Raw genomic sequence first — 6,729 nt, forward strand, 5'->3', positions numbered from 1 at the left:
TCACACTGATCCATACCTGGCACTGAACCTGCGATTCTAACAACACCAGCCCAAAACTTTAACAACATGACTAACATCATGCCAGTCATAGTGTTAATTATTAATTTGCACTTTAGCTGAGGCTTTGACTTACAGTACAGTTATTACAGAGACAGTCTGTACACTCTAAAAAATGCTGGGTTAAAAACAACCCAACTTGGGTTATTTGGCAACCCAGCACTGGATAAATATTGGAGAGAACACATGCTGGGTTATTTTGACCCAGCTGGTTGGGTTAAAGGTTTTTATCCAACATGCTGGATTGTTTTATTTAATTAATCTATTATTTAAAAATTATTATATTGGTGGCTTAAAATGGGCCGGAAATAAAAAAAAATCACACACAGAATTACTATAGGCATCAGCAATAATCAAAATATGAACATTTATTATTAAGCAAGAACACCCATGGACAAAATACAAGACAAAATTAATTTATTTGGTTGAATAAAGCATAGTTTACAATATTACACACATTTAAACTCGTTTAACAAGCATTTTAGAAATGAAAAGGCACATTTAAAAGTTGCATTTTAAGTGTATTCAACCACTCTCTATAATCACTTTTTTTTACCGAAATAGCACTAATTCTCGTGCCGGTGTGTCGCCGAAATCTGAGCCGGTGAAGGATGAAGTGACTGACTCCAAAACCTGCCCAAAAACAAACAGTACTGAGATTAAAGAACATATTTTAACATCAAATTAAATTACACTCAGTATTATAATGAATAAAATCCATTTATGTTAAGCAAGGCAAAAAGCGTTTCCATCTTGTGAATTCAGCAGCTGCGTTGGTTCATCGGAGAATGGCTCAACCCAGCGGTTAGGTAAAAAAAACTAAAAAAACAGCGTTAAAAATGACCCAGCAACTTAATTACAGAAAAACTACCCAGCACCTAGGTAAAAATATAAAAAATAACCCAATAAAATGACCCAACAAGCTGAACCCAACATTTGGGTTAAAAATTAACCCAGCACCTGGGTAAAATATTAAAAGCAACCCAATAAAATGACCCAACAGGCTGAACCCAGCATTTGGGTTAAAAAAAATAACCCAACATTTTTAGAGTGTATGGACCAGCCTGGAGTAAAGTTTAATTTAACCAGCCATCTGGTTACCAATCCAAGTCATTAGTCAACATGAAACGTACTCGGTTACTAACGTAACCTCAGTTCCCTGAGATACGGGAACGAGTACTACGTCTTGCTAGACGCATATGGGGAAAAGCCTTTTTTCTCCTGAACTGAAGCCTTTTTTTCATTCACGCAGTGAAACTGCATGGCCATTGGTTCATGCAGTGTATTAAAAAAATGAACCAATGGCTAGGCAGCGGAGCTGCACAAACCTATTGCGATGAAGCCAGCCAAGCCTGCCAAAGCCCACCAGAATGGGCGCGGCATCTTGCTATATAAGCGGGCATTCGCCACAGGATTCTCGGGTTACTTCTACTGAAGCGACGACTAAGTCGTTCAGCTACATAGCACAGCTAGCAACGCAGTACTCATTCCCGTATTTCAGGAAACCGAGGTTACGTCAGTAACCGAGCACGTTCCCTTTCGATACTACACTCGTACTGCGTCTTGCTAGACGCATATGGGAACACAGTACAATCACTCCGTGCTAATGTAGTGGAATGACTAAAAGTATCAAACTTCTATAAGCAACCAATGCCCATAGAGAAGTTAACAACAACCCAAGGCTAAGACGGGCTGAGCTTCCTGAGGTCACAGCCGGCCTGGTTAATCGTTCCAGAGTACTCCTGTAAATTCAACACCCAGGGGTCGAGAGCTAACAGGTGAACTAATGCCAGAGAGCTTGAGCATGATACAACCAAGGGCTCTCTGCCAGATCTGTTTACGCAGCGCATGTCACTTCAAGCGGAAAGAACCCTGGCCTGCAAGGCCGGGACTTCCAGGTTATAAAACCTTGTGAATGTGGACGGCGAGGCCCAGCTGGCGAGAAGAGCGAGACTCATGCTCTGAGTGAGCATTCTGTATCAGTAAGCGCGCAGCTCACTGCCCTTCTGCGGCGGATCCGAGTGCAACGGTGAGAGAGAGCACACAGGCATAGTGCCGGCATGAGATCGGTCAACCCGGTTGCTTATTGCCTGACTCTGTTGTTTTCAGTGAAGGCGGTCCGCGAGTGGAGAAGGGCGAGACTCATGCTTTCAATGAGAGCATTCCGTCTCAGTGAGCGAGCAGTCTCTGCGTGGGGGCTGCCCAGACAGGTGACACACTCACTGCCCTTCTGCATCGTGCAAGATTCCCTGCACGAGCCACCCTCGCAGCGCTACATTTGCAACAACGTTGCTAGAATTTGCTCTTTTAGGGCTTACCTGATAGAAATAAGCTCTTTCAGTATCGCCGGATGGCGGCAGGGGAACAGGACCGGAACTGCTTCGATGCTGAGGCGAGAAGAGAGCCGGTCAGCCAAGCAGGGAGGTCTCAATCCAGCTGCGAGGCGTGTCAACGGCGAGCAGGCTTTCAGGATCAGCGATGAGCGTAGAGTTGTCGCTGAAGGAGAAGAAATTTGAGAATCCTGAGGCGAACGCCTGCTTATATAGCCAGATGCCCTGCCCAATCCGCTGCCTAGGTTCGTTTTTTAATGCACTGCACGAACCAATGGCCGTGCAGTTTCACTGTGTGAATGAAAAAAAGGCTTCAGTTCAGGAGAAAAAAAGGCCTTTTCCCACATGCGTCTAGCAAGACGCAGTACGAGTGTAGTATCGAAAGGGAACTGCTTTCCCTTTTTTTTTACATCCATCTCAAATATACGGTTTTCAATGGGGGAAATGTAGTGCAGGATTGTTTTTAAATAAACATTCCAAGGTAATGTTGAAACAACAACAATAACAACAAAAGTCAATTAATTAAAAAGCAAAAACTGAGATTACAGTGGAATTTACAATGGAACTGAATCAGAGCAATGTTTGGAGGATTTCTAACCAGAATTGTGTAATTATATGAAAGCATTTGCATAAACTCTTCTGTTAAAACTTGAGTATTATTTGATCAATTAATCTGTTAAACTGTTATATACTGTATATACAGGTGCATCTCAATAAATTAGAATGTCATGGAAATGTTCATTTATTTCAGTAATTCAACTCAAATTGTGAAACTCGTGTATTAAATAAATTCAATGCACACAGACTGAAGTAGTTTAAGTCTTTGGTTCTTTTAATTGTGATGATTTTGGCTCACATTTAACAAAAACCCACCAATTCACTATCTCAACAAATTAGAATATGGTGACATGCCAATCAGCTAATCAACTCAAAACACCTGCAAAGGTTTCCTGAGCCTTCAAAAGGATCTCTCAGTTTGGTTCACTAGGCTACAAATCATGGGGAAGACTGCTGATCTGACAGTTGTCCAGAAGACAATCATTGACACCCTTCACAAGGAGGGTAAGCCACAAACATTAATTGCCAAAGAAGCTGGCTGTTCACATCGTTGACAGAGCCGTTGTGTGTTGTTTACTGTTGGAAGGTTGCTTTGCAGAGCGCACACTTGGAAGAGTTACCATGCCCGCTTATTATATGCAATGCCTATTAGGTGTCTTTGGGCTTGTTGTTTGGGCTCGGCTCATCTTATTGAGTTAATTCATTAGGAAGGATTAATTTTATGGAGTTAATAAAGTAGACAGGCGCAGGTCATGATATTTTGGTATGTGGCTTATTCAAAGAAATTTTGGATTTAAAGGTGCTGTATGTAATATTGACAGCTAGCAGTTGAAATGGGTATGGCAGTCCAAATACAAAATATTGGAGAGCATTGTTTCTCCTGCTCCCTCTTCCTCAGACTCAACTCACACATGGGTTGCCAGATTGAGGACACGCAACAGGAACGAGCGCAACTGACATTGGAAGGTGATGAGGTAAATTGATGAGTTGATTAATCCACATTTTAATGTTCCTCTGGTCATGTAGCTTTTTAGATGGACGCTTAGGCTTTGTACAGAAAAAAATAGAAAAATGGTTCTAAACAGTACCAGAAAAGGGTTCTTCAGCTTGTAACAATAACAGAACCCTTTTTGGTGCTAAATAGAACCCTTTTTATAGGGTTCCATAAAGAACCATGCTTTGAAAGTGCTATAGAACCTTAATGGTTCTATAAATAACCTTTTTAATGATAGCTTACTTTCATTAATATTAGTATATTTATATCATTAATATTAGTTTTATTAATATTATTTGAATAAATTATTTATTACTATTGTTTTTTTTACCCCTCTATCTACCTGGTCTTATAATATCTTATAGCTTCTATTAAAGGGGTCATATGATGCGATTTCAAGTTTTCCTTTCTCTTTGGAGTGTTACAAGCTCTTGGTGCATAAAGAATATCTGTAAAGTTGCAAAGACTAAAGTCTCAAATCCAAAGAGATATTCTTTATAAAAGTTAAGATAGCATCATATGACCCCTTTAAGGTTTTCATAAAAACAACAACAACAGCATGTTGTGTCAATTAGGTATTTATATTTTATTTAATGACATGTGAAATTGTAGCAAAAATGACTACATTTTTGCTACAGTTTACAGTGATTTTAACAACCGTTACTAGCAGAATACATTAATAAATGACAATTGACATTGAACATAAATAAATACAGAGATAAAACAAAAACAGAAACAGAAAATAGTGTAATGAAGACCAAGTTCTAGTGAAATACTGTATTTTCACAATCCTCTATAATGCCTGTATGCCCATCATTATGTGTATTTGTGGCCCTGTCTGTGAAATTCAGGCTAAAGTCTCAAAATCTAATTATGAGATAACAAGCATCAAAATATGATTTCAATCTTTGATATGGCCTTACTCAGTCAATATTAAAGACACATCAAGGTTACATTTTCACAGAATGTTCTTTACATTATAAAGGATGATTTTATGTAAAACAGTAAATCACACACACACACACACACACACACACACACACACACACACATACACACACAAAAAAGTCTTTCGCTGTTTTTACACAGGCAGAGCCACATTTGGGTGTTCCCTCTATAATGCCTGTATGCCCATCATTATGTGTATTTGTGGCCCTGTCTGTGAAATTCAGGCTAAAGTCTCAAAATCTAATTATGAGATAACAAGCATCAAAATATGATTTCAATCTTTGATATGGCCTTACTCAGTCAATATTAAAGACACATCAAGGTTACATTTTCACAGAATGTTCTTTACATTATAAAGGATGATTTTATGTAAAACAGTAAATCACACACACACACACACACACACACACACACACACACACACACATACACACAAAAAAGACTTTAGCTGGTTTTTCACAGGCAGAGTCACATTTTGGTGTTCCAGTGAAATATCTTCACAATCCTATATGATGCCTTTAAGTCCATCATTTTGGTGTGACTGAGTGGCAGTTTCTCTCTGCAGATGGTGAGGTTGTGGGATGTGATGCATCTGAAATACACAATTGAGTTTAGAGTTGTCCAATTGTTTATGTAAAAACAATAATGTCTATGAAGGCCAAAAGCAAAAATGGACAGAATGTGAGCCCTTCACAATGTTAAAAGAACATCGACATTAAAAGTGATATAAAGTCATGGGATAGCTTTAATATTTTTGTGACTAGGTATATTTATGCATAAACCCAAGTGATAATTACATTACATTTACATTTAATTATTTAGCAGACACTTCAATGCAAAGCGACTTAATGAGGGTAACAGAAGCAATCAACATGACAAAAGAGCAATAATATATGTGTTGTGACAAATCCCGGTTAGTCTAACACAGTTCACATAGCAAGGTTATTTATTTTATTTTTTTATAATAAATAAACAGAATAAAAAGTAGATAGAAAAGAAATAGAATAGACAGAGCTAGTGTTAGAGGGTTAATTATTATTATTTTGTATAATAATTAAAGAGAAAACAAGCAGATAGAATAGAAATAGAATAGAGAGTTCTAGTGTTAAATTAAATAAAACAATTCTAACAATATGTATTATAAATCCAATGGCTCTGTTACGTACTTAGTGGAGAAGAGGAGAAGGATCCTCAGCTTAACAGAGCTGCTCACACTTACATATGACCAGAAAACTAAAAAGAGAAAAGAACATGTTTGTTTGGAAACCAGTTACAATTTTAAAGTTACATTTGTATTTAAATTTAAGAATGAAATCATTTACCTGTTGAGAGTGTGTTGACAGTCTGTAGTTGGATCACTGAGCTCCAGAAAATCAGTAATATGGAGCTTTGACAGTTACAGATTTAAAAAACAAAAAGGGCGGGAACAAAGAACCCTAAACTCTAACACAAAGAACTATTTCAGCATAAAAGGGTTCTTCGGGATGCTATGGATCTAAATAGAACCGTTACTACATGCAAAGAACCTTTAAAGAACCATCTTTTTTTAGAGTGTAGGTCGGGTAGAATCTGCAAACACTGCCCCTGCTGGTTTCCATTGCTGCAATATCTGCGGAATCACGCAGACCAAAACAAAAACAGACATTCCGACTCAGAATGCACATTTCAAAATAAATATTAGCTGGCTGTATAGTGTTTTTTTTTTTTTTTGAGAAACAAGTATGTGAACTTAACATGATTGCATCATATATGGATTGGCCCCATTCACTTAAAAGCCTTTAGACAACTGCATTTACATCACAGTAAGGTTATTACATTTTCAGATCAGCATTCGTTTCGTTG

The 6,729-nt window shown here is 38.1% G+C and overlaps 1 long non-coding RNA gene across 1 annotated transcript; it reads right to left on the minus strand.

The window, feature by feature from the left end:
• Positions 1–5,457: 5,457 nt before the first annotated feature.
• On the minus strand, positions 5,458–6,237 carry LOC107550308 (uncharacterized). The gene is made up of 3 exons (XR_001604647.1): positions 6,210–6,237; positions 6,054–6,120; positions 5,458–5,479 (listed from the first exon to the last, which is right to left on the minus strand). It is a non-coding gene; the product is annotated as an uncharacterized lncRNA (long non-coding RNA).
• Between the last annotated feature and the right edge of the window lie 492 nt (positions 6,238–6,729).

Source organism: Sinocyclocheilus grahami, unplaced genomic scaffold (assembly GCF_001515645.1).
Source record: "Sinocyclocheilus grahami isolate Dianchi unplaced genomic scaffold, SAMN03320097.WGS_v1.1 scaffold395.1, whole genome shotgun sequence".
In the NCBI taxonomy this organism is placed as follows: domain Eukaryota; kingdom Metazoa; phylum Chordata; class Actinopteri; order Cypriniformes; family Cyprinidae; genus Sinocyclocheilus; species Sinocyclocheilus grahami.